The sequence below is a fragment of the Rhinolophus hipposideros genome, assembly GCF_964194185.1.
Source record: "Rhinolophus hipposideros genome assembly, chromosome: 1".
Taxonomy (NCBI): domain Eukaryota; kingdom Metazoa; phylum Chordata; class Mammalia; order Chiroptera; family Rhinolophidae; genus Rhinolophus; species Rhinolophus hipposideros.
The window spans coordinates 85,083,918-85,109,434 of record NC_138047.1 but is presented as its reverse complement, the minus strand read 5'-3'; the positions used below and the strand labels follow the sequence as shown (position 1 = coordinate 85,109,434).

General features: G+C 41.5%; 1 protein-coding gene across 6 annotated transcripts in view; it reads left to right on the top strand.

The window, feature by feature from the left end:
* The window catches only part of PGCKA1 (PDCD10 and GCKIII kinases associated 1), a 79,351-nt gene that overhangs the window by 46,941 nt on the left and 6,893 nt on the right, over positions 1 to 25,517 (top strand). For 4 of the 6 annotated variants that reach the window (XM_081051534.1, XM_081051539.1, XM_081051536.1 and 1 more), the window contains exon 2: positions 12,095 to 12,144. The gene's annotated coding sequence lies outside the window, so the exon portion shown is untranslated. Of the gene's footprint in view, positions 1 to 9,079; positions 9,185 to 12,094; positions 12,145 to 25,517 lie in introns of all 6 variants that reach the window. The other 2 variants (XM_081051537.1, XM_081051535.1) reach the window with 1 other exon arrangement.

Sequence of the window (25,517 nt, the reverse complement as noted above, 5' to 3'; positions counted from 1 at the left end):
TCTGACCTGGCTACAGTTAGGGCTTTGGCTAGAGTCAGGTGTCTTCTTAACCTTGAAGCCTTGAATTCCTTGCATTCTACTTCCTTTAATCAGACCATACTATCTTGAATCTAATAGTATGAGGTCAGATTTTTAGGACAAGTCAGTTAAGAAACATTTATTGAGTTTCTACTGTGTGCTTATCACTGGATAGAACCCTAAGTAGCTTCCTTATGAAATTTACGTTCCAGCATAGAACAGCCAGAATAGGTGAAATTCTTTTATTATTAAACTAAAATCGATTGAATGAGAGAGAGGAACATGGCATCCTCATCATCACTTTATGGGTGAGGAAATTGGTTTCCTTTGTGTAAGTGACTTTGCCAAGTCCACAGAGTGGCAGCTCCAAGACAGGAGCCACATATCCTGGTACTTTGGGTCCCAAGCAGCTTCAGCATTAGTCAGAGTTCAGGTCTTGGCTCCACCACTTGCTAGCTACAGGATATGAGGCAAGTTCCTTAAACTTCTGCTTCCTCCCCTATGAAATAGGTGTGAAAGTACTACCTACCTCAGGAGGTTGTTCTCAGGGTTACATGAAGTAATGCACGGAAAATGCTTGACACGTAGTAAGCATTCAATAAGTATCATTAGTATTCCATTATGAATAGTGGGCACTAAATCAGGTTCTGTGGTTATAAAACTGAGTAAGACAGCACCAGCCAGGGAGGCAGACATTTATGTAACTGATCACATGGCTGTGGGATAGACTCTGAGTGAGCAGTTGACACAGTGCTTTGATGGTTGGGGTCATCTAAATGGTTGGGACCATTTGGAGCTGGGAAGTGGGGTCCAAAAGTCTCCACAGAGCAGATCACAGTGGGAGGTAGAATTTTACTCACTTTGAAAGGGTGAGCCCAGCGAAAGAGGCACAATTGTATTAGTTACCTATTGCTGTGTAAGAAATTACCTCATTTGTTACCTCATTGTTTTTGTGGGTCAGGAACCCACACAGCCTAACGGGGTGCCTCTGGCTTAGAGTCTCTCCGAGATTGTAGTCAAGCTGTTGGCCAGGGCTGCTGTGGTTCTTCCTGTGCAGTGTGGACTGGAGCTGGAGAATCTGCCTCAAGGTCACTCAGGGGCCTTTTGGCAGGCCTCGAAAGGTTCACTTTAAAGTTCACTCACATGGTTGCTGGCATGCCTTAGTTTCTGCTCACATACTTTCTTCTGTAGAGCTGGAGTCAGCACTTTTTCTGTAGAGGGCTAGACAGTAAATATTTCAGGCTTTGCCATTCATACAGTATCTGTTGCCACTACTTAGCTCTGCTATGTAGCGAAAAAGCAGCCATAGGCAACACATAAGTGAATGGCCAAAGCTGTGTTCTAATAAAACTTTATTTACAAAAAAAAAAACAACAGTGGCCTAACTCCAGTTCTAAATCTCTACAAGGACAGCAGCATGGTTTAGCAAAAATAATACTGGCAGTCACTTAGCTTCTCAGAGCTTCAATTCCCAATCTGTAATACTTGGGGGTTGGATTAATCTTTTCCCAGGGCCTTGTCACCCCACAGTTGCTGTGAGTCTAACTTTAATCTTCATTCACAGCAGTTTGATAGCCATTTATTTGTTTTGTCTCTCTCTCTGCTAAAACTAACAGTAACCAGATTGTCAAGTCACCGTACAAATCTCACTGTAGAATGGGAGATATTCAGCCAGGGACAACTTAAGTGTTGCGTTCAAATTCCTCCTGTTAGTACATGTAGCCTCAGTTACTCGTGGTGTGGCTGGCCAGCTTTGGGGCAGAGAGCGATGGGCTCACAACTGCAGGGGTCTTGCCTGACTCCATGAGAGGCCCAGAAGTTAGAAGACCAGGGGCATCATAATATGGCTGCTGGTGGTCGATTGCTTATCTGCGCTAATACAAAGTATGTAATCCCTAAGCAATCAGCATTTCAGGCTCTTGAGATACTATCAATACTTAAGGAATCACACATAGTAGAGTCTCTACAAAAGGTATGTGAGAGTAGGACCCCCACCCCCCAAGAATTTCCCTTAAACTTATTGCACAGAAATCTGTCTCTAATATTTCCTTTGGTATCACACTTGTGGTGAACATACAACCTGGTTTTTCTAGAGCAGCAGTAGTATCCGATGAAGGTCTCAGAAGTTGAAAGAGGTTTATGTTACATTTTGTTGTTATTTTCGAGGCTCTCCGTATATTAAAGTAGTGAAATAATGGCAAAACAGGATTATAAGAAATTGAAAAATATTTTACATGCTTACATCTACAAATCACAATATTGCATACATGCATAAAGGTGATAAAATATTCCTATTCTCAAGATAAAGTATTAGTTCATAGGAAACTGCAGCTGACTTATTACGGAAAAATGGGGCTAAAGTTGAAAGCTGTGTGGCGAACATTAACTTTCAATCCTGTCCATATAGCACTGGGCATGTATTTGGAGATGCTTGTCAAGAGTCTGCATTTGAGACCCTTCATGAATTACCTGGTAGCCCAGGCAATTGACCTCCTGTATCCCACATTCCCTGCCCACCTTCACGATGATAGGCTTGGTTGCATACACCCTGTCATATTGAAGACTCCAGGGTGTCAGTGGAAAAGCTTGAACTCTGAATCCTTGTTCCACCATTTACTAGTTGTGTAACCTTACGTGAGTTAGTTAACTTGCTATCCATAAAATGGAACTAGTAGTAATGGTTATTTTCATAGTTGCTGGGAAGAAAATGATACGGTGTAAAGTATCAAACACATGAATGCTCAAGTGTCAGATACACACACACACACACACACACACATTCATGCATCAGATTCAGAGCCCCAAGTTTTGGTTTGAAAATGTGTTGAGTGCAACTATACTATCTGCCTGGGCCCAGTGACTTCTGGCACTCGCCTCCCTGAGCCCCTGTGTATAAATAGCTGACAGCACTACAGCTGCAGGACTTGGCCCTGGGCTCAGCTTCCCTTTGCCCTCCCTCACCTGCCCTTCATAACTGAATATAGTTTGCACATCGGAGACAAATCCCTTATTGCTGCATCTGTGGGAAAATTGAGACAGAATAAGAATTTTATCACTAGAAATGGTAATATCCAAAGGGCACGGGGGCACCTACAGAGTTATGGGATGATAGGTCCTGGGAACCCTGCTGCTGAGAGAGAGACACACACCTTGCTGCCTCCACCTGGTAAGAGCTTGTGCTGCACAGACAGAGAAAAGAATAACTTTTAATAGGAGTTAAGAATTCAAGTCTGATTCCCTGTGGTCTATTGTGCAGGGTCTTTAACTGTTTGGGAAAGGAGGATTTCTGCCTGGGACAGGTCATTGCTGCCTGAGACAGTGTGGGGACAAAGCCCCAAAAAACAGTTTCCAGGCTCTCGGCCTCACAATAGAAAGGTGCTGGCTTGGGTAGTAAATGGCCATCAACTGTGATCAGATGGCCAGCAGCTGTGGCTAGTTGGCCGTCAGCTGTAACCCGTAAGCCATTGGCCACTAATATAACGGCTGTGGCTATGCTAGCAGAAAAAATGGGGGCCAGCAAGAAGATGGTGGCTGGCAAGCGCGGACTGCTGTTAGGCAGATTATGTAGATCCTGCTTCCTGTGTCTCCAGCCCAGCCGCCAGCGAGAATATATTGGTTTGACTCCCCTACCTATGGCTCCGTGGGTGTTCCTTTTTGGCCTTACCGTGTCCTGCATTCTTATGTGGGGAGCCAGAGCTGAGACCCCGCAGGCCGCCTGCATGACAGACAGGTTGTCCTTGCTCTTTTACTTGGAGTTCTGAATTTGAATAGCAGTGATGCCTTTTGGATCCAGCATTTCCTGGTTTGTGATGGAGAAACAACTTCCTGGCTGGTCTCTAAGGGCTGGGTCCTATAGGTCCTCTGGACTTATATCAGAAGAAAATGAAAAAAATGGAAAGGCAAGGAAAAGCAGTATCATCTCACACATTACAATTACGTACAGTTTATAATCAGCAACGTAGACTTTGAACTTGGAAGGAGGGTAACTTTACAAAAATGGAAAGTTCCCAAAATATTAAGCTATAGAGAGGAGTGGTTAGTTAGCTAACAGAGCGGTCACTCGTGGAATAATATGCAGTCATTTAAATCAGTCATTGTGGACATTTTGTATTGTCATGGAAAAGACTAGAGAGACATAATGTTAAGTGGACAAAAAAAAAAAACAGGACATGAATATTATGTGAAATTGGTATTTAGATGGGCACAAACTAAAACAAATCCTGGAAAAAATTTTACACCTAACACAAGGTGAGGTTGCTATGGTTATGGCTGACCTTTTTTCCCCCTCTTTCCCCAAACTTTTTTATAATTATATCTATGTTTACATATGTATATTATATATATATATATACATATGTATACATACAAATATACATAATATATCATTTTTAACGTAAAAGGTCTTTAAGCATTTGGAAAAGATTAGAGATATTTATGAGCAGAGCAGATGCAAAATAAAAAAGGTTTTCTACTTTAAAAAAGACTTAGAATTTGGTATATTCTAAGGACTCAATTTTAAAATCCATCAATAGATGAGTGGATTTTACACTCTACTGCAGATATCTGTGCTTTACTGAAGTAACTAGGATCTCTCTTTTCTCTGCAGAGATTCTAGATATAAATCATGGTTTTGTTTTCCTTGGTTTAAATGACATTCCTCTTTGATCATTCCTTCACACAATGAGAAGATATTTCCTTGTGCAAAGTAGTGGTTAACTTCTCATAACCTCAGACAACAAAGGGGCCCCTGTGTGAGGAGGCAGGAATTCCTCTTGGAATACAGGGAAGGCCCCCAGCTGAACCGTATCCAAGGAAGATGTTGCGAAGCTTGCAAAGCTTGTTCGGAGAAAGGAGCCCAGCTGGAGATCTTTTATTTCTATTCAGATATTGGCCCTGCCTGGGGGTGGGGGTGGGGAAAACCCATAAAAGAAAGCCAAAAACAAGCTTGAATGCATTTACAAATTACAAGGGAAAGTTAATTCTTGCAAGGAGTGTTGGTGCCAATTCAGGCTTATCATATTTAGCATTTAACTCCCCTTGGAAAGAAACTTTTTTTTTTTTTTCTCATGGGAGTTAAAGAAGGTAACAGAGATGGACTTACCCACTGTATGGTAAAAACTCCTGAGTAAAAACCTGTCTGAGGATAAGTCATGGGCAGGCTCAAATTCACCTTGGCTTCTTCCAGTGCGTCCAACGTGCTGTCACCAGTTATTATTATGAACAACGAATCTCATCAAGTCAGGCCCTTAGCATGGCACCCGACCTAACCCCAGCTCATCTCTGTGGATTTATGTCCCACCAGGCTGTCTTTCCCAACACCCACAAACCTTCCCCTCCAGCCACCTTCCTCACTTCTTCAACTCCCTCTAGGCCTTGGGAGAACTTATAGAATGACATAAAATACTTGCAAGTGGGTCTGGCATGTCCTAGGCCTTCAGGTAAATGTCACTGTTCTTCCCCTGTCTTCCCTCTGCCCTGCTTTGAACAGAAATTCCCCTTCCTGTAATTGGTCTTAAGTTCCTGGTCAATAATAGCTCCTTTACGAAAAGCCAGAAAACGGAAGTGAGGAGAAGAAATGAGAGGTGAGGAGAGCCAGCTCTCTTCATTGAGGGGGTCCCTTTTTACCAACCCACTTCTTGAAAGTTGGAGATTCAGAACAAGAGAAGAATGACAACTGTCATTTTGTGCTTCTGCTTATCCTGATTCATGCATTATCTATACACTTCACATCTAAAAACACTAAGGCCCAGGGTGGTTGAGAGATTTACTCCAGGTCACACAGCTAATAAGTAGTGAAGCTAACATTCCAACTCTCCCCTCTTACCACTACGCATAAGTGCTTTCCCAAAACTCACAGACTTCTGGTCACCAGCAGCATTTGCCCCCAACATCTGTGGGTGGCCAAACAGTATCAGGAGGTGTAAGAAATACTCCTTCCTGGCTCGAGGGGTGGCTCCACTTGAAAACTAAGTTTCCAACAGAGTAAAAATTCCATTCCTTGTACAGATAACTTAGCTGGTTAAATATCAAGCTCTGTAAGGCTCTATTTACTAATAGACCCGTGGAATGTGATCCCCTTAGGGATTTAATGTACTTGAAAACTCTGTTAAAAAAAAAAATCACCATTTAAGAACCTCGAGACCCACACCATCTAGAAGAACTTTCTGCAATGAGGAAAATGTTCCGTGTCTCACTGTCCAATTAGCCACTAACCACATGTGGCTTTGGGACATTTGAAATGTAGGTGGCCATTGTGACCAAGAAACTGTTCATGTATTTAATTTTAAGAAATGTAAATTTAAAGAGCCACATGTGGCGAGTTGGCTAGCAGTTACCACAGTGGACTGCACAGCTGTAGACTATTCTGCAATGTTGATTGCTGGTCCCCACATTTTCATAATACTTTGCCTATAAGCTCATTTATATCACTGGATCATAATTATTTGTTTATGTTTTGCCTTCCTGACTCGGTTGTAAGCTTTAAGTCTTGTGCATCTGCTATGATCATCTGTAAGCACATGGCCTGGCCCACGGCGCTTGATGTTAACTAATTAATGTAGGTGAAATGGTTGTGAGCTTGCATTTTCAAAAGCATCCTTGTTTTCACTTGCTATCCTCTAGACCAGGGGTGTCCAAACTGCAGCCCGCGGGCCACCTGCGGCCCGCGATCCATTTTTTATTGGCCCGCAGCAAATTCCAAAAATATATTTAGTTTACTTAAATAAACCGGGTGAGGCAATAGTACTTCACCTCGAGTGAGTGGCCCGGCTGTTTATGTATTTTACCGCATATGGCCCTTGGTGAAAAACGTTGAAAAAAGTTTGGACACCCCTGCTCTAGTTTACCGTTTCTCACGACTTTCACGACTTCGCTCTTATGACTAGAATGGTTCCCAAATCTTCAAATGCAACCCAGACTGCTCACTTGTGAGCACATTTTCTTTCCTGAAAGGAAATCACCTTCTGGCTCGTTGTCTTTGTTCTTTGCCAATTTCTCTAAATGCATGCTTCTATTACCATTTCTTGATTTTTTTTTTTTTTAACATCATCTTCTACTACAGAAGATAATTTAGCTTCCTATTCTCTGGCCCACCACACATAAGGAATGTTCCCACTCCCCACGGAATCCCACCCCACCCCCAACCTCCAGTTTTAGTTAGATGAATACCTAGTATTTATTATAACTGTGTGAACGTTATTCATAAATAAGCCAGGTAGACAATTATATTTCCTTTCTGCACAGCTTTTTCTCTGGAGGTAACGATTGTCCCTTTTTTTGGTTTGTGAAGTATCCCACATACTTAGCACTGATTCGACTGCAAATTCTTTCCCTGTTGTGTAAATCTTTCTCTTTAGGACACTTCAATTATTCCACCAATTTCATCTCTTAAAGAAAACTGCCCAGAGCCTTCTTACCTTCTCCAATCTGAACAAGCTGTCCTTTCAACCTTGCACACTGCTGGCTTTCTAGGATCGCCCATCACCATCTTCCTGGGGGCATTTTGGTCTCTCTCCTGTGTTTAATGCTCTGCTTCCTATGTCCTTCCCTACCCCTCCTGGTTCCGTCCCTCATTTGTTTGTTACATCTTCTTCTAACAGCTTCCTTCCCGGGAGAGGAAGGTATAGGGATGGTAAAGTTTTTATATCTGAAAATGCCTTCATTCTACCCTCTCACTTAAGTGGTAGTGTGGCCAGGTTTAGAATGATTTCTGTGTTTGTTGAAGAAGTCCTAAACCATTCTGACCTCCAGATATTTGTATATCTCTTCTTTCCTTTCTGAAAGCCTGCCGGATCTTTTATCCCAGTTCTGAAATATGACAATGATGTGCCTTGACGTTGAGTCTATTTTTATTTATTGTGTTGATCACTGGTGAGAGCTTTCATCTTAGAAACTTACTCCTTCGGTTAGGTGAAATTTTCTCAAATTATTTTGTTATGAAATCTCCCCTCCTTTTGTTTGCTCTCTCTTTCTGGAACTCTTATTATATGGATATAGGACTTCATGGATGGACCTCTAACTTTTTTTTTAATCTTTTCGATTTTCTATGTCTTTATCGCATTTGCTACCTTATGTGAGATTTCCTTTTTCTTTAGATTCTCTATTGAAATGTTTGGTTTTAATTTTTAAATCAAAGAGCTTTTTTGTTATTCTCTGTGTTTTTAAAATAGCCTTTTGTTCTTTTTGGATACAAAGTGACGTGATGAAGATTATAATTGTTGATTTTTTTGTTTTTGTTTTTGTTTTCTTCTTCCTACTCTTTGTTTCAAGAACTTTTTTGTTTGTTGGTTGCTTGGTTTTGGTGCCTTGCCTGTTAGAGAGTTTTCTCAGATGTCTGGGGGAAACTACCGGTGGCTGCCAGCATTCCCAGAGCCAAGGAGGGGAGCAGGCTGAGGGTCTCAGCATTCCATGTGCAAACATGCACTTAATCACCCGGTTTGGGGTTCAAAACCCCTACCCTTTGCTGTGTGTTCGCTACTGTATTCCTGGCCCAGAAACCCTCCTTTACTCTTCCTAGATACTAAATTTACCTTCTTTGGTTGAGATGGAGAGTGGAAACCACCCCAAGGCCAGGTGCACCAAAAGGGATTTAGGAGCCCAACTGCTTTTTAAACACCTTCCAAATTATCCTGATTTTAGTCCTCCCCTCTTCATTCCAACTTTCCTAACGCCTTTAAGGATTCTACAGGCTATACTGAGAGGCTGACTTACCAGATCAGCTCCTTTACATCCATGGACTTTCGGTTTTTATCTCTTTTGTTGCTCTCTATGTAAGTTTAGCGCGCGCGCGCACACACACACACACACACACACACACACCTTTTTTTAAGTGTGTTTTCCCAGGACCCATCAGCTCCAAGTCAAGTCATTTCAATCTAGGTGTGGAGGGCGCAGCTCACAGTGGCCCCTGCGGGGATCTAACCAGCAACCTTGTTAAGAGCACCGCGCTTTAACCAACTGAGTGAACTGGCTGCCCTCATGCCCTTTTTTTTTTCTTTTAATGAAAGATGACAGCATGCCTTTTTTCTCTCCCATCTTTCTCTTATGGACCACTTCAACTCAGGAGGCTAAAGGCCGAATTCAGAATCTCTTAAATACTGCACATGGTTTTCCTTCCATCTTCTCTGTTTATGGAACCACCATTCTTCCCATCTATCAGCCTCCAAAAGTAAGAATAATTTTAATAATTCCTTCCTTTGTCACCCAAATTCCGGCTTTCATGGATTTCTGGCATCGCCACCCTCCCATCCCCCAAAATTCAGTACATACGTGTGGAAATCCTACTTTGTATTCCTTTTTGAAGAAACAACGATACTGAGATGCTATCTTTGGACTCAAGGAATTTCCAACAGTGGCAGAGAGAAAAAGATAGAAAACTGACTAACGATGACAATGATGATGATGAATGAAAACCATATCATAGCTGACAATGTTTAGATTGTAATTTGTGCCAACCACTGTGTTTAATACTCTACTGTGTTCTTTTACTTAATCCTAACTGTTCTCTGAAACAAAAAAAAAAAGTGCTATTATAATTGTCATTTACACATAAGGAAACAAGCAGCGAGGCAACAAAACTTTCCCAAGACACTATATAAAATAAGTGTATAAACCAATGTGCTCAGAAAAAGATGGGATACTAGAAATTAATGCTTAACTTGAAAATCAAGGAAAATTTAAGAAACTAGATTTCTAAATTTGCTTTTTTTCCTCTGGATTCCCTTTGATACAACCACACACCAGGCTCTTTTCACATGTCACTTAATTCAAAGGATCGACTCTTAGCAAGTTTCTCTGTACTTAACCCTTTTAATTTTCCCTGCTTACTACTAGCAGACGAAACTTTCTAATATATCGCTGCCATACTGTCATTCAGTGCTCAAGAATCTACTCCCGTTTGCCAATCATGTCATGTTTGATCTTCTGGGCCTATTTTCAAGAGCCGTGGTCGCCTGATCATAGATGCCATAGCCATCCCCCAAATCCACAACATGGGTCTCTTTGCACAAGTCATATTCTTTCCTACCCTTTTGCTTTTACTAAAACTGTCCTCTCTACCTAACTAAATAGACCCATTGCTTATGGCTCTATTTTTCCATAAAGCATTTCCTGGAAGCCCAACCCCACTGGGATTACTTTTGCTCCCAAACTCCCATGATGCTTAGCACTGATTAGCTGTACTAGTTGTTGGGTCCTCACCATGTACAACCCAATTTAATGTCAATGCTAGCTTGCCCATCATTTAGCCATGTACCCAAGGCACCAGCAAAGCAGATATGCCAAAAATATTTTCTGAAATAACTTATTATTTCAAAATGTCAGCCTGAGAAAAAAATAGAATTTCTTTGTGTCTTATTTTATAGTTATTGTTTTTATTTTGACACATGATCTTTAGAGTACATAGAGCTTTTAGAATTCTTGTTCCATCTCTGGATATTGTCAGTTTGTATCTTAGAAAATTCTTTGGTAACTGGACCATGTCTTATACTTCTCTGTATAATTATGCCCAAGGTAGACACTCATTTAACATAGCATATTTTTAATAAAATGTATGCATAATATATTCCTGAGATAAAAATTATAATGTAGGACTCAAATATCATATTTCATTGAATGTTAGATGTCACTGATTTTAACATGTACCATTAGCTTATGCACTAAAAAAAAAAGTAGAAAACAGTGCTGCTAGTGTAACCATGTCGTGCCAAAAATTGTAAGATACATTCTAATTTTAGAGCTGTTAAAAAAAATAAATGAATACATGTGCATCTTGGATTTAATAAAACATGTACATTATTGTTTTGTAATATTAAACATTGGTATTGGGCATCTTAAAATTATCAATGACATGTTTCAGTAAAATTCTTAAAAGACATGCAATATACCACCTAAATGCAAGTTACTGTGTGAGGCAATATAACATGTAGATAAACAATGAAACCATGACCTTCCCTTACTGAGAGTTTACAGTCTAATGGAGGGAACGTTGTATAAATGAATTGCTACGTATCATCCGGAGACAGAAAGTGATCAAAGCCATCCAAGAAGTTGAAGATCTTATAGAAATTAAATGAATGGGGTAATTGCCTTTAGTTGGGGTTCAGAAAAATCTTCATGGAGGAAATAGTGTGTGAAATAAGTTTTAAAGGACAAGTAGAATTTGCAAAATATCGATGACATGGAGGCATGCCATCTGGGGAAAACATTATAGTATGTATGAAGGCATAGACACAGAAAAATATAGGTGTGTTTCAAAAATAGTGAGAAATCCATGTGGGCTGGAAATAATGGCTGGAGGAGTTTCAGAGATAATCTTGGAAGGCCATTGGTGCCACATAGGGATGGCTTCAGTGCTTAGCTGAGTTCATTAAAGACTTGGAAGACAATGCAACCCCATAAGGCTTTTTAACAGGGAAGTAGCTGGTAGGATAAGAGCATTTTTTGAAAAATTTGGGTCTATAGATAGTGAATAGTTCTAATAATCACAGGGAAGTTGGTAAAAAAAAAATCTAAACATTTGCTTTACTTTCAAATTCTATACATTATTTTCATTATAAGCAAAGCTATTTTGTAAATGAATTTTGTCGAAATATTATACATATATTCATGAACTTTGCTCTGTCTCCAAGAAGCAAATCGCTTGGATTTCTTTCTGCTTAGTTGAAATTTTACCCATCAAAGAAAAGGCATGTTGTCATGTAATGTTTGTCAACAGTAATAAAGCAATAGCTTTTGCTTATTGAACAATTCCACCCTGCCCAGCATGTGATAAACAGCTCATATGTGCCATTTAAAAATCACTGCAATCTTATTTTATAGAAGAAACACTGAAATGTGGGTAAATTGTTAATTGATTGCCAAGTGTCAGGAGCTGGACTGCAAATCCAGGCAGGCCTGGTGAATTTTAAAGTGCCTGTCTGTCAGGGCTGATTGTTCCAGGTCCGAAACGCCATTTCTCTCACACCACTGCCTAGTGCCCCTCAGAGAATGCTCTCTACTGTTCACTTTGTTGGTGCAACTTGGCTGCAAAACGGAGGCAACTTGTAGACTTCAATTTTCAACTTTTTTGTTGTTGCAGGAAGACAACTTAAACTTCCAGAGAAATCTAATGGACAATCTCTACAACAGGTAAGCAATATTTTTTTTTCTTAACGCTTTAGGAAGAAAAAGTCTATTTCGCTTTTTTTTTTTTTTTTTTACTTTCCATTAAATTTTCTATTACTCGGTCATTCACTACAGTTTTTATTACCTAAATCGTTAAAGCCAGGAGACAGAACAGTCCCCAAAATCTATTTCTTTCTGGTGCATTCAGGTTTGAATTGAACTCCATTATTTCCTTTCTACTTTTGTTGTTTATGGATACAATTCTAAAACATGTGACATGAGGCATGACCCAACTAAATCTTGACACTGAAAGATTTTCAGTTAATGTCCCCAGGCAATTTGGCATTTCTCCAATAAAGACCATCCCTCCAATAAAACCATCCTTCTAAAATAGTGATTCTTGGAGTATAGTCCCAAGACCAACATGATCAGTCTCACCTGGGAACTTGTCAGAAATGCAGATTCTTGGGCCCCACCCCAGACCTACTTTCAAAAATCTGGGGATGATGCCCAGCCATCCAAGGTATTCTGATACACTCTCAAGTTTAGGCACCACACCCTGGGATTATAGATCTTCCTTTCTTTTGTTTTTCTCTGGGTCTCCTCCCAACTCCCTTTTCATTTCCATCTTCAACCTGACGTGGGACATGATTAGTTATATATCTTACTCCAGTGGAACAAGCCTTTTCTCCCGACATTGTGATCCTGAAAGTAGTATGTACACTGTCCTCATTCCCCTTTGCCAATTCTAGATGGTCAAGCTGCCTCCTTCATTCAAAACCTTATCTGCCTTTGAGGTTCATGACATCTACCTATTCTGTCATTGTCCCCACTTGTTGCTATTCTCTGGGGACTTTACAGCTATTCCAGATCATTCAGAACCTTAGGCTCCAAGCCTTCCTGACTGTCTGCACTCCACTTATCCCTCTTCCACTACATTTCAGTTAATTTCCATGGATACATCCTGGGCCATGTCATTAACTATACACTTAAATATACCAATGTCGAAACACCATCTTTTAGCTCTCCAAATTTCTCATACTCAAAGGTGTGAGCCACTGGTGTTTTTTAAACCTCATTAGGATCTCTAGTCCCCAAGACTCCCCCTCTCCATTAGCTAAACTCTTGGCAGACTGCCCTACCTATCTAATGTAGACCCAGTGGCTCATTGCTTCGGCCACTCTCGTCAGCACCCTTAAGATCCAAGCCCTATTGTCCTAACCTGGGACCAATGTAATAACCCACATTTATGGGCCTTTACCAAGATGGCTGAACATTGCTGGGAGAGGAAAACATTACAAGAACTACACATATTGGCATCACTCAACTTTTTGGTTACTGACTGCAGCTAGCTGTCAGCACTGCTCAGCCATCTTTCGATGGTTGCCTTTCCCCACCACACAGCATTCCAAACCTTTGACACTGAGCTTTCACTCCTAATCCCTCCAACAGACAACCTGGCCTACCATATCAATAAGAAAGTCAAGCCTTTAGGATATCTCCTCTTAGCCTCCCTCTTTCCCTCTAGGCTCCAAGGAAGAAGTGAATATCCTCACTTCTTTCTAAAGATTATACCTTCACGATTGATCTTGACTTGATTTCCTCTATTTCCCCTCACTCTATTCAACTTCTTTCAATTATCTTTTTTCTCCTCAGCATGTGACATACTTAACTCTCACTCCCTGCAAAAGCAACCTATAGTCCTGTATCTTTCTACGTTATGACTACTCCCTTCTTCGTCCCCATGCCATCCAAATCCAATTCTCCTTTCATGTGTTCCATTCATTCCTCAACGCACTGCACCCCAACACCCACCTCCGTGGTTCTGTAACTTTCCTTCACTTCTTACTGTTAACTTCCTTGTTACTAAAACCAATGTGCACTTTTCCATCCTCTCCTTTTCTCTGAGGCATGTGACACCTTGTGGTGGCATACTCCCTCATTTCTAACTCCCTCCTCTCTTGCTTCTTGATAACAATGCCTGGTTTCCCTCCTCCGTCTCTGACATACTTCTCAGTCTCCCTCAAGAGCTCACCTACTTAGAGCAGCTATGTGGGGGATGGCAATGACCAGGAGACTCACAGGATCTGTATAGTGGAAAAAGCAAGAAAGACATCACAACCATTAATTAAAGAAAATGATTTCAGTTGTGCTAAGAAGGCCAGGTGAAAGGTGAGATGGGTGTGGAATAACCAAGGTCTAAGCTGGCTGGAGGTGGTGTGAGAAAGCAAAAGAAATAGCCTATGACCAGGAGAAAACATAAATTTAAAAGAATTTAAAAGTTTAAAGGTTTTAAAGAAAGCTACTGTGGCCACGGTAAAAAGGAGAGATGATGCACGATGGGGTGGTATAGAAAAGACTTGGATTTTTATTTTAGGGGATTCTTACCAGTTTTAAGCGAGTTATTTCTGTTGATTCTCATTAGTCACTGTAGTTATATTCTATAGAGTCACTTCAAACAATGAGTTAGTGGATAGTGAACCATCGCTCCCTGGAGAAATACATACTCGTATGTGGTTAGGTTCCTGGGAGCCTCTGGTCACCACATTGTCATCAATCAAGCAGTACATAACTTTGTTTCATGTGGGTTTCTGTTTAAAGGTACTTTATTTAATATACAGAGGATGCCAAAAAATGTATGCACATTTTAAGCAAGGAAAAAAACTGTATTAAAATTGTAATACAATGAATGACGCTAGCATTCATTTGATGAACACCATCTTTTGAACAAACGTCAGACTACCCCTTGCTACCGTAATTCAATTCAACTTCAAAAAGTAATACATACATAACATCTCTTAACGTGTGTACATTTTTTGGCACCCCTGGTATATACATTATGTTATATATGTAAATATAAATATAGTGTTAATCCATCGGTACTGATCTCAGGGCTAAGCACCACAGCTCATTCAGGAAGGAATTTTCTCTATAAAGTATATCGTAGTCTTCTTGCCCTCCGGAACACTAGACAGCACTTCAGCACCATGCTTCGGGGCCATTTAAACAGCAAAATTACCAATAAGAAACACAAAAATGTAGCACTAAATAGACTGAAAAGGCCACTTGCTTACAATATGAGAGCTGAAGAGAAGACAGAGTGTTGCTTTGTTTGAGCTTAGCTGGAAATGTGTGCATTAGACGACTCAGATTTTTTTGCTGCTCTGTACATATCCACGAATGACCTCAAAAGCACCCCACGTATTGGTTTTAGGGTTACAAATAAATTTTAGCAAGTAAGTGAATCTACAAATACAGAATCCACAAATAAAGAGGATCGGTGTGTACCTCAAGCATGTAGATTGATTGACAGGTGGTATCTAGGAAGCTCTATGTAAGTTTGATAATTTTATCATCTTCTTCATTGTTACATGTTTTTAAATATCCCAAGGGCGTTGGACACCTTTGTGAAGTTTTAGGCAGGGAGAGTGATGTGATTCACATTGTGTCCTAAAAAAGAGTATGTGACTCCTATGTGGAAAATGGATTAGGAGACAGGAGTGATACAGGTGACAGGAGGTTATTGCAGTCATCCAGGTAAGAAGAGGTGATGATGTTTTTATTTAGAGCAGGATGATGGCAGGGCACATGAAAAGGGTGACTTTAAGAGAGCCGGTCCAAGAAGTAGCATCCCTGCATTCCTGAGTGGGCATTGCATGCCCCCCGGAACATGCCCTGGAACTCCACCAGCATGTGATCTGCTCACTTTTGCCCACAAAACCTGTTTTGATCTTCCCAAGTTTATGCAGGTGCTCCTCACCTTATGTAACATATTCTGTGACATTTCAATCTAGTACTTATAACACGGTATTAGTCATTCATTTGTATACCAGTCTGCCTTGCTGGACTATAAACTCTTTCCAGATCCCTGGAATCAAGTTCAGTACTTGGCACATAATAGATGCTCAGGAATGTTTGTTGCGTGAGTGGGTGATGACCCTTTTACCAGACAACAGAGCTCTTCTTCCTCTTTATGTCCTAGTAACAAGCAGAGTGTCTTGCCTCCAGTGAGTACTCAGTAGTGAAACTTACTCAAGTATTTTCAAATGCAAAATGTATTTTTCCTATAATTTAAAGAAACATTGGGGTCCCAATTCTACACACATAGCATCATCTACAAAGATGGGACAATCTGCTTTTTCTTGTCCTCTATTTCATTCTTCCAGCCTTGAGTCCACATTTTTAAGATAAGGTGCTTAGGCGGGATGTTCTCTAAGGTGCTTTGTGGCTTGGGCACTCTAGGACTCCAGGAATTACCCAGAACTAGTTCTCCCAAGCATCTAACCCGAAACTGTCCTTGCTTTTAAAGCCATCATTATTTGTAACCTCATAAGGCTGTATAAAGTTATAAACTTCTGTATAAAAGTATAAACTTCTCTCCATATCATCTCCTTCAAAACGTCCTCATCATTTCCAGAACTTAAGTTTTTCTAAATGTTTCAGATTTCTTCCAGATTTCCCCTACCTCCTAGATGAGGGTACTTACTAGAATTGGAGACACACCCTGGATGGGAGACATGCACCAATTCCCATGGGGTTCCCCAGAGTTTGGTCAGAACATCACCCATTTTTATTCAGAATGTTTAAAAGTAACTAGCACCCAGTAGTTAAAGAACATTTTCACAGACGACAACCATGAACACGTATGGCAGCCAACATTTATTAAGAACCTACTACTTACCAGACACACTTTGCCAGGTCCATCACATGTTTAAATCACGTGATCCTCGTAGGAACCCTGCACAATTCAGTGCTACTATTTTCTCCATCTAATGGTTGGCAAAACTGAGATTCAGAGAAGTTAAGCAATTTACTCAAGGTCACTCAGCTTAGCACAGGCCAATCCAGATTGTAACTCCAGAGCCCGTTCCCTTAGTTACAACAGACAGACTGTCTTCTAGGTACTGGATTCTTAAGTTCTTCTTGTTCTTCTGAACTCCCTATGTGATTTCGTACATATTTTCTGACCAGTCCTTCTGGTCATATGGACGTAAAAATAAAATCGGTCAGGCACTAATGCCAAGGGTGTCTCTGAAGTTTCTAAGCAGATACCCTATGAAAGATTGGTGACACTAAGCTTCCTATGTAACTTGAACCAAAGTCAAGTAGATTACCCCACAAGCTGAGTCAAGACCAGATTTGTCAGATGCCACTGTTACCATGTGGTCAAGAGTATGCTAGAAAGAGCCCACTAAATCCCACATGAAAAAGACATAGAGGCACATGTTAAGTGAAAATACATCATCTTCATTTCAGATGTTTAAAATCTGCTTCTCAGATAAACTGTGCTTGTGTTACCTGAGGATTTCCCCCAACTGTACTTGATCATATTACCAGAAACCGAAAGCTATCCAGAAGGTCCTGTCTGCCCCCAACTTCAGTTGGGTCTGATTTGGGGGGCTGCAGTGATTGTCCCTGAACAATAACACTTGGTTTGGTCTTGAATGGCGTGATCTGTTCATCAGCGAGCAAGATTCTACCCAAGTAGCAGAATTTGGGGAAAATGTCTAATTCCATATCATTGATGAACATCTGTCATTTTCAATGAGATTATGTGTACGGTTAATTCATCTCTCTAGATGATCTCAGCCACTTTCTCTTCTGGGCTGTGTGTGATAATGTGCATGACTTCCTCAACACATACTTCAAAAGCAGAGTGAGGAGCACATGGTGAGATCTGGATTACCAAGTCCAAGAGTTTTAGATGTTTGCATTAAGCTGTTGAACTGCAGCCTCACTGAGGCGTTGAGGGGCATATTAAAAACCAGCTTCCTGCCACTGAATTGATCACAGGGATGGGGTAATACGGGCTGGCGCCTATACAAATAATAGGGAGTACCTTCTGTATGTGAGCCGACGTAGTCTAAACTTAGTTATTAACCACCATACCTCACACCCATTTAAGATGTTGAATATTTTCAAGAGATTACTCAAAAGAGTGTGAAGGTCCTTGTGTTGCTTATGCTTGCTCCAGGGACAGTTTTAGAATATCTATATAGGAGGAGTGTAGGAGCTTGGCAGGGAATCTAAGAGACTTGTCCAGTAGTTACAGTGTGAAACAAACAGGCTGATTTGAGGTAGGAAAGACAAGCAAACTTGACGGAGATGATGGAGGGGCTAAAGTCCCTTCCCCAACCAGAGTTGACATCCTCCTGTGACCTGTCCTATGTCAGGCATGAGCAAGCAATACTATGTACAGTGGACAATACCAATTTTTGCGGAGTCCAATACTGTTGTTGTGTATTATTTGGTAGCATAGCCAGAAATCCTTGGCCAGGATATTATTTGTATTAGGCAAGGTCTAGCCAGGAAGGGGAACCTCTCCTTTCAAACAGAGGTAAGTTATATAGCCATTGGATTATGCAGGTTTTGGAAGAGCTGGGAAATCAAATGAGATGATGAAGTAACACAGAGATGGTCAAAGCAGGAAGACCTTACCACCCTAGGATGCGACACAGAACCAGACGCTGGGGCAATAGCTGAAACCAAGGTCAGGCACCTTGGTTCTCACTGGCACCGTGGAGGGTGGAGCTGTTGGGCATCTAGGCTGTGGAGGAGATACAGCCATTGCCGAGACGGACAGGATACCGTCCAAAGCAGAGAGAGCAAAAGTGAAAACTACCCTGGCATCTCCTATCTTTCCCGTCTAGTCTGCTACCAGCACCTTCCATTGGTAGGACCTACCAACATCCAGAGGGCAATGGTTCCTCAGCTTTGTGGTACCCTGAGAAACCAAACAAGCAAGGGAAGCAGGAAGGCAGTGGACCAGTGCAATTCTGAGGTTTTTCCCAACTGTTCCCCAATTATTAAGTATTTGGGTTCAAATTAATCCCTTATTATTGGACGCTTGGTTTATTTTAACTTTTCCCTGTTACAGCCCCCACAGAGAAGAATAAAAAAACTGGACATAAATTAGAAAGTGTTTAAAAGCAAATTCTGAAAAACAGACAAAAGTTTAAGAAACTTAAGAGGATTATAAAACTGTACCAGTTGGGGATGAGATTGGAAACAGTGACTATGTGTCTTAGTTTCTGACCCAAGTTATGTTCTAACCAAATTATCATGTTGGCCATCTTCATTTGGGCTATATATTTTGTCACCAAAGGGGCCAGTGGTGACGATAGCTACTGTGTTTCCCTGAATATAAGACCTACCCCGAAAATAAGCCCCAGTTAAGATCATCAACCAGGACGCATTTAGTACATTACGACGATGTTCCAGAAGAAGATGACATGACTGTATTTGAATAAATGTAGATTGTTGTACATGAAAAAATAAGACATCCCCTGAAAATATGCCCTAATGCGTCTTTTGGAGCAAAAATTAATATAAGACCCGGTCTTATTTTCGGGGAAACACAGTACCTCACTTTTTGCCAGAAACTCCACAAGCCACAAGCATTCTTAAGGTGTTAGCCCTCCCCCTTTAAGTAAAGCTCACCTAGAGCAACCAGCAACACAGCAAAGCAGAGAGGCCTGGACTGCCCTGATATTCTGGCACCACTAAATACAGCATCACCAGCACCACCTTGGAGTTTGTTAGAAATGCACATTATCAGGCCGACTCAGACCCACGTGGATTCCTTATGGACCCCATGCCCTCTACCCCTCTGTGTGTCCCCCAGGATCCTCACCGCTGCTACACGCACACCCCAGTTTTTATTCAATAATGAAATGCATCTTGTCTGCTCCAGACAGGAACCTACTCCCAGGAATTACAGTCCAGAGAATAGTTGTATCGTTTCTCAAACTTTTTCCCTCAAACAGTTCCCACCAAGCGTACAGAAGGATCTGGGGCTGCTGGTGAGGCATCTAGAGGGCTGACCACTAGCTACTCACAAACCTGACAATTTCTGTATGCCTTTTGTTTAATTCTAATACATGCAAATTTTGCCTTTTCAAACACAGTATTCTGAATTTATTTTTAAAAAAATAATGGACTTCTTCCAAAAATTTGGCCATAAGTATTTTGTGGTTTATCTTTACCTCCTGCTGCACGGCCAAATATCCTTATTCAGAAGATGGGGACCCAAGACTAGCTCACATCGTGGGCGGGCTTTGGGGTCCCCAGGGGGAGGAACTGGACCTTTCCATACCCACAGGTGCCTTCCACCCCCATCCTCTACCACAGAATTATTGTCCAGATGTACAGGTGCAAGGGAGCAATCTGAACTCAGCCATTTGGGGAGTTGGTGAGCAGCCATTGTGACAAAAGAGACCTCTATAGAATTGCAGGAGCCTTTGATTCCGTAATGGTCTGGCCAGACTATAAATTAAACCTCATACCTGGCCGAGCTGAGTAGGCCCTGCCATATAGTGGTACCACGGCCACCAGGAGTTAAAGGTGACAGTAATTGTCTGAAGTCTTTACCATGTCACCTACTGTCTAACTTTGCCACATGGCAACACACCTACACTACTTGTGCTCCAATTCTCATGTTTTTCTGAGGCCTTTCTCATACCAAGTCACTCTTGAAATTAGATTAAATAACCACCATGTACTGCCATCTGGTGGTAAACGGATAAAACCACACCTATGAAATTCAGTCAGAGCCCAAATCAAGAGGATCCAGTTCCCTTTCGCAAAAAGAAAAACTACTGGATCACAGGCTGCTTCTTATTGTGTAATCCAGTGGACTCGGAAAACAACAGAACCTACCAATTAATAGGAAATATTGTATTACAGATACACATAATTATATAAATATTATATAATATAAACATATATAATATAATCAGGAAATATTAATAGAGACAATAGCAACAGCATTAATAATAGCTATACTGTACCACTTTCTAACTTTTATGTCCATTTACTTATCTATAAAATACCGGTTTCCACCTTAAAGGGTAATTGTAAAGTTGAAATGAACGAGGGCATGAAAGTTCCTAAAAGAGTACTTGATGCACAGTAAGCACTCAACTGTTACCTACTTATTATAATTATTAATAAGTACTGGCCATATGCCAGACATTATAATAAATGCCTTACATGCTTTTGTCTGATCTGATTTTCAAAACAAGCCTGACAAACAGGAATTATTATTACCATTTTGCAGATTAGACAACTAATGCTCTCAGAGGCTTAAAAATCTGCCTAAAGGTCAGAAAGCTAATAAGTGGTGGAGGTGGAATTGGAACCCACAACTCTAGATTTTTCATGTAACCACTCTGCTGAACTGCCAGTGTGTTACGATGAATCCTCCTGAATGTTTATATAAATTCCATCCCACTTCGCGCGCACACGTGCACATACACGCACACAAGTGTTAAATTTTCTCAGGGAACACTCAGGATACCATTTTGTCCCCAGAACCTAGCACAGAGTCTGATATATACCAGAGGTTCAGTGGACGTCAGTGAAGGCACAATGGTGACAACAATGGTGACAATTCATGAATAAAATCTGTCTTAAGGACCACAGACTAATGACATCAGAAAAGAAAAAGACAAGTTATCAGATCTTGAATAGAGGAAAATATCATATGAAATGTTTATAGGATTCATCAACATGATTGTAAATGCTAGTATAAGGACCATAGGAAATAAAAATGGAATGACATTACCATTATGGTATTAAAAAAAACGTATTGTTTCCCCATTTGACACAGAAATCAAGAGTCCTGTACACCTAGCAGCAGTAAGGTCATGAGACCAGGACCTGGCTTATTCCTTAGAGTTGATGCAATGGAGATGCCATAAGAACAGTGTAGACACCTGTTCAGGTGAACAGCACCAGCCTTGGAAAAGGACAGCGAGGCAACCTTTTAAATAAATTCCATTTTTCCCGAAAGTAAGACCTGGCCGAACCATCAGCATTAATATGTTTTTTGGAGCAAAAATTAATAGAAGACCTGGTGTTATGTTGTTTTGTTATGTTATGTTATGTTATGTTATATTGTTATGTTATGTTATACATGGTCTTATAGTAAAATAAGACAGGGTCTTCTATTAATTTTTCTCCAAAAGCCGCATTAGAGCTGATGGTCTGGCTAGGTCTTATTTTCAGGGAAACACGGTTTGCATGGACCCAGGGCAGCCTTTCATCAAGAAATACCAACTTCGGGGGCCGGCCCAGTGGCTCAGGTGTTTGGAGCTCCGTGCTCCTAACGCCGAAGGCTGCCGGTTCGATTCCCACATGGGCCAGTGGGCTCTCAACCACAAGTCTGCCAGTTCGATTTCCCGCAAGGGATGGTGGGCAGGGCCCCCTGCAACTAATGATTGAACACGGCACCTTGAGCTGAGCTCCCGGATGGCTCAGTTGGTTGGAGCGCGTCCTCTCAACCATAAGGTTGCTTGTTCGACTCCCACAAGGGATGGTGGGCTGCGCAACTAGCAACGGCAACTGGACCTGGAGCTGAGCTGCACCCTCCACAACTAAGATTGAAAAGACAACAACTTGGAAAAAATCCTGGAAAAATACACACTGTTCCCCAATAAAGTCCTGTTCCGCTTCCCCAATAAATTAAAAAAAAAAAAAAAAGAAAGAAATACCAACTTCAACCCTGACATTTCACCCTCAGAAACTGATTCCTTTGGCTCCTGAAAACATAATTTTTACATCGTTTCCTATTAAAATACAGATCTACCGGGAGGCCAAGACCCACCAGTGCTCTGGGACCCACGGGGAGCCCTCCGGCCAAGTAATCTGCACTTCCCCTGGCCCATTCCAGTGGAGAGGGGGGTTCAGCAGATGCACCTCCTCCTCCCTCACAGGGTCCCCCCACCTGAGTCCTCATCCCTCCCAGGGACATGGTTGTTACACTGTCTCCCCATCTCAAGACTCTAGCAGTTCCTCCTGGCAGAGAGGCCGAGGAGACGTCTACCAGACAGCTGCAGACTTGAGGGAATGAGACGGAGAACTTGGGGCCTAGAGGGAGGGAACAGTAGGAAAAGCTTCTTACATCCAGTTAGGACCATGGGTAGGTGAGTGTGGACTTCAAACCCAAACACACCTCAACAGTAGCATGATGGGGTGGTTTACAAACCATTGAGCGGGGTTCCCCACCTGCAAAAGGGTCATATTGGTGCCTGCTTGACAGTATAGGTCTCAGGATTCAATGAGGTAACTACGTAAAACCAAGTTAAAGAATTCCCCTTCTTTCTCGATTCACCATTTAGATTGTTGGATGTGGGCGAGAGCTTTGATGTCATGGACTCATGTTGAGAGATGGAAGAATCAAAAGATTCAACAGCTTTCTCATGTCTCCGAGGTTGTTGGCGAGGGAGCCGCTGTCAGGACACCTGGCACAGACTTTGCCTGGCTGAGTTCCCCCAAACACCACATTACACTGTTAGCTCAGGGCACGCAACTCCCTCTGATGATTGGGACTGTCATTTCGGCAGTTGTTTTCCTCAACATATTCCACAAAATACAGGTTTTGTTGGTTAAGAAGTCTTTCGTGGGGGGGGGACAAAAAACAGGTTCTGTGGTCATATAATTTGGGGAAATCCTGGGTTAAACAAAGTAAAATAGTTCTTTCTCATAACTATGAATGTGTTCATCTTTACTCTCTGCTATTCCCAACACTATCTGACCAGGGAACCCTTTTGGGAGAGTGGGAGGACCTACAAACACATCTACGCACAAACATCCCATCAAAGCCAGTTCTCGGTGATGCTAACATTTATATCATACTGCATCACCTGTTGAGAAGGCATAAAAGAGACTGTTTGCTGGTGCTGATAAAGGTCTTAAAATAGTCTTTCAGGTTCTCCAAAGTCACTGAAGCTCAGCCTCGTTAGGAGAAAGGAAAGCACATCAGAATAATCTGTCCCAGAGAGTTTTCAAAGCCTGCCCAGAAAGGTTGTAGTGGTTCTGCCAAGGAAATAGATTGGGTAATCAAGAATTTATCTTCTTGTCCTTTTTCAACTACAGATTGAGTATTGACTGTGAAGTTGGGCAGGCAGCCTTTAGTCACTTGTATAAAGCAGCCGGTAGTTCCTTCAGGCCTAATAGATTCCATGTTTCCCCGAAAATAAGACCAGGTCTTATATTAAGTTTTGCTCTAAAAGACGCATTAGGGTTTATGTTCAGGGGATGTCCTCCTGAAAAATCATGCTAGGGCTTATTTTCCGTTAGGTCTTATTTTGGGGGAAACACGGTATTTTCATTCATTCCTCTTGCATGCAGGAGCTCAGTGCTCAGAAACGACTCACTAAATATTGGTCAGCTTCACCAGCTGACTAAGTTACGTGAAATCCCAATGGTTTTCTAGAAACATTGTTGGCCAGTTGGTTCAAAACGGAGCTATAATTTAAACATTTAATTTTATTCTGTCTCTCTTCCAAGCAGACCAGCGTCTATAAATTCAAACCACTTTCCAGCAGCTGCTTTAAAAGCTCGGTGAATAGAGCCCCTGAAGCAGAATAGCCTTGACCTTGGAATTGCTTAAGAGAGGTTTTGCTGTTTCCCAAACACGGATGGGGAAACCACGGTCCCACCCCTCTCTCTCAGTGCATGCACTTAGCTTTTTGTTTTGGACCACAGGGCAGTGTGAATTTGATCATGGAAAGGAAGACCCTCTATTGGAATAATAACTTCTACAGTGTCGTACCCGTCACTCATTCATTCTCACCTGTCACTCACCAGCTATCCTTCCTTTGAATAACAAGTAGGAAGTATTCTGTGTGAGCTGGCCACTGAGCCGGGTTAGGCATTGCCTATGAGGAGCGTGGGTGGAGTAGGGTGGGCAGACAGCTGACAAACTCCATGGCATGAGACCAGAAGTCCCTATCTCAGATGCAGCAGCCTGAGGACAGGAACCACACATGTGCCTTGAGGGTTGTGGGCCTGGGACTAGCTATTGAGAAACAGTCTTCAGTGCATACTCAAAAGGACAGCTAAATTCAGAAAGGTCTGTGGCATTTTGATGAGCTCCTTTACACTTCTTTTTTTCTCTTTTAACTTTTTCTTTTGACATTATTTCAGACATACAGGAAAGTTACAAGAAAAGCACAAAGAATCCCCACATATCCTCTACCCAAACTTCCCAAATGTTAACATTTACTACATTAGCTTCATTCTTCTCTTACTCTTTTTACTCACACACACATACATTTTTTTCCCTGAATCATTTTAATAAGTTTCAGATCCCCTGCTCCTTACTCCTAAATACTTAACTCTGTATTTCCTAAGAACAAGGGCATTTTCTTATATAACCCCGGTACAATGACTGAAATCAGGAAATGAATGTTGATTTAATACCATTACCTAATCTACAATGGCAGTCCTCGCCCGCTGGATAGAGCCTTGTTCTACATTCCCTTGATTTCCTGGTAAAAACTCAGTTTCTCTGCCTGGTTAGCAAACTCCTGGCTCGCCCCAGCCTCCCCCCTTCTTCTCAGCAAGAAACTTGACTGGTAACTGGTGGGACATTGCTAGGTCCATCTTCAAGG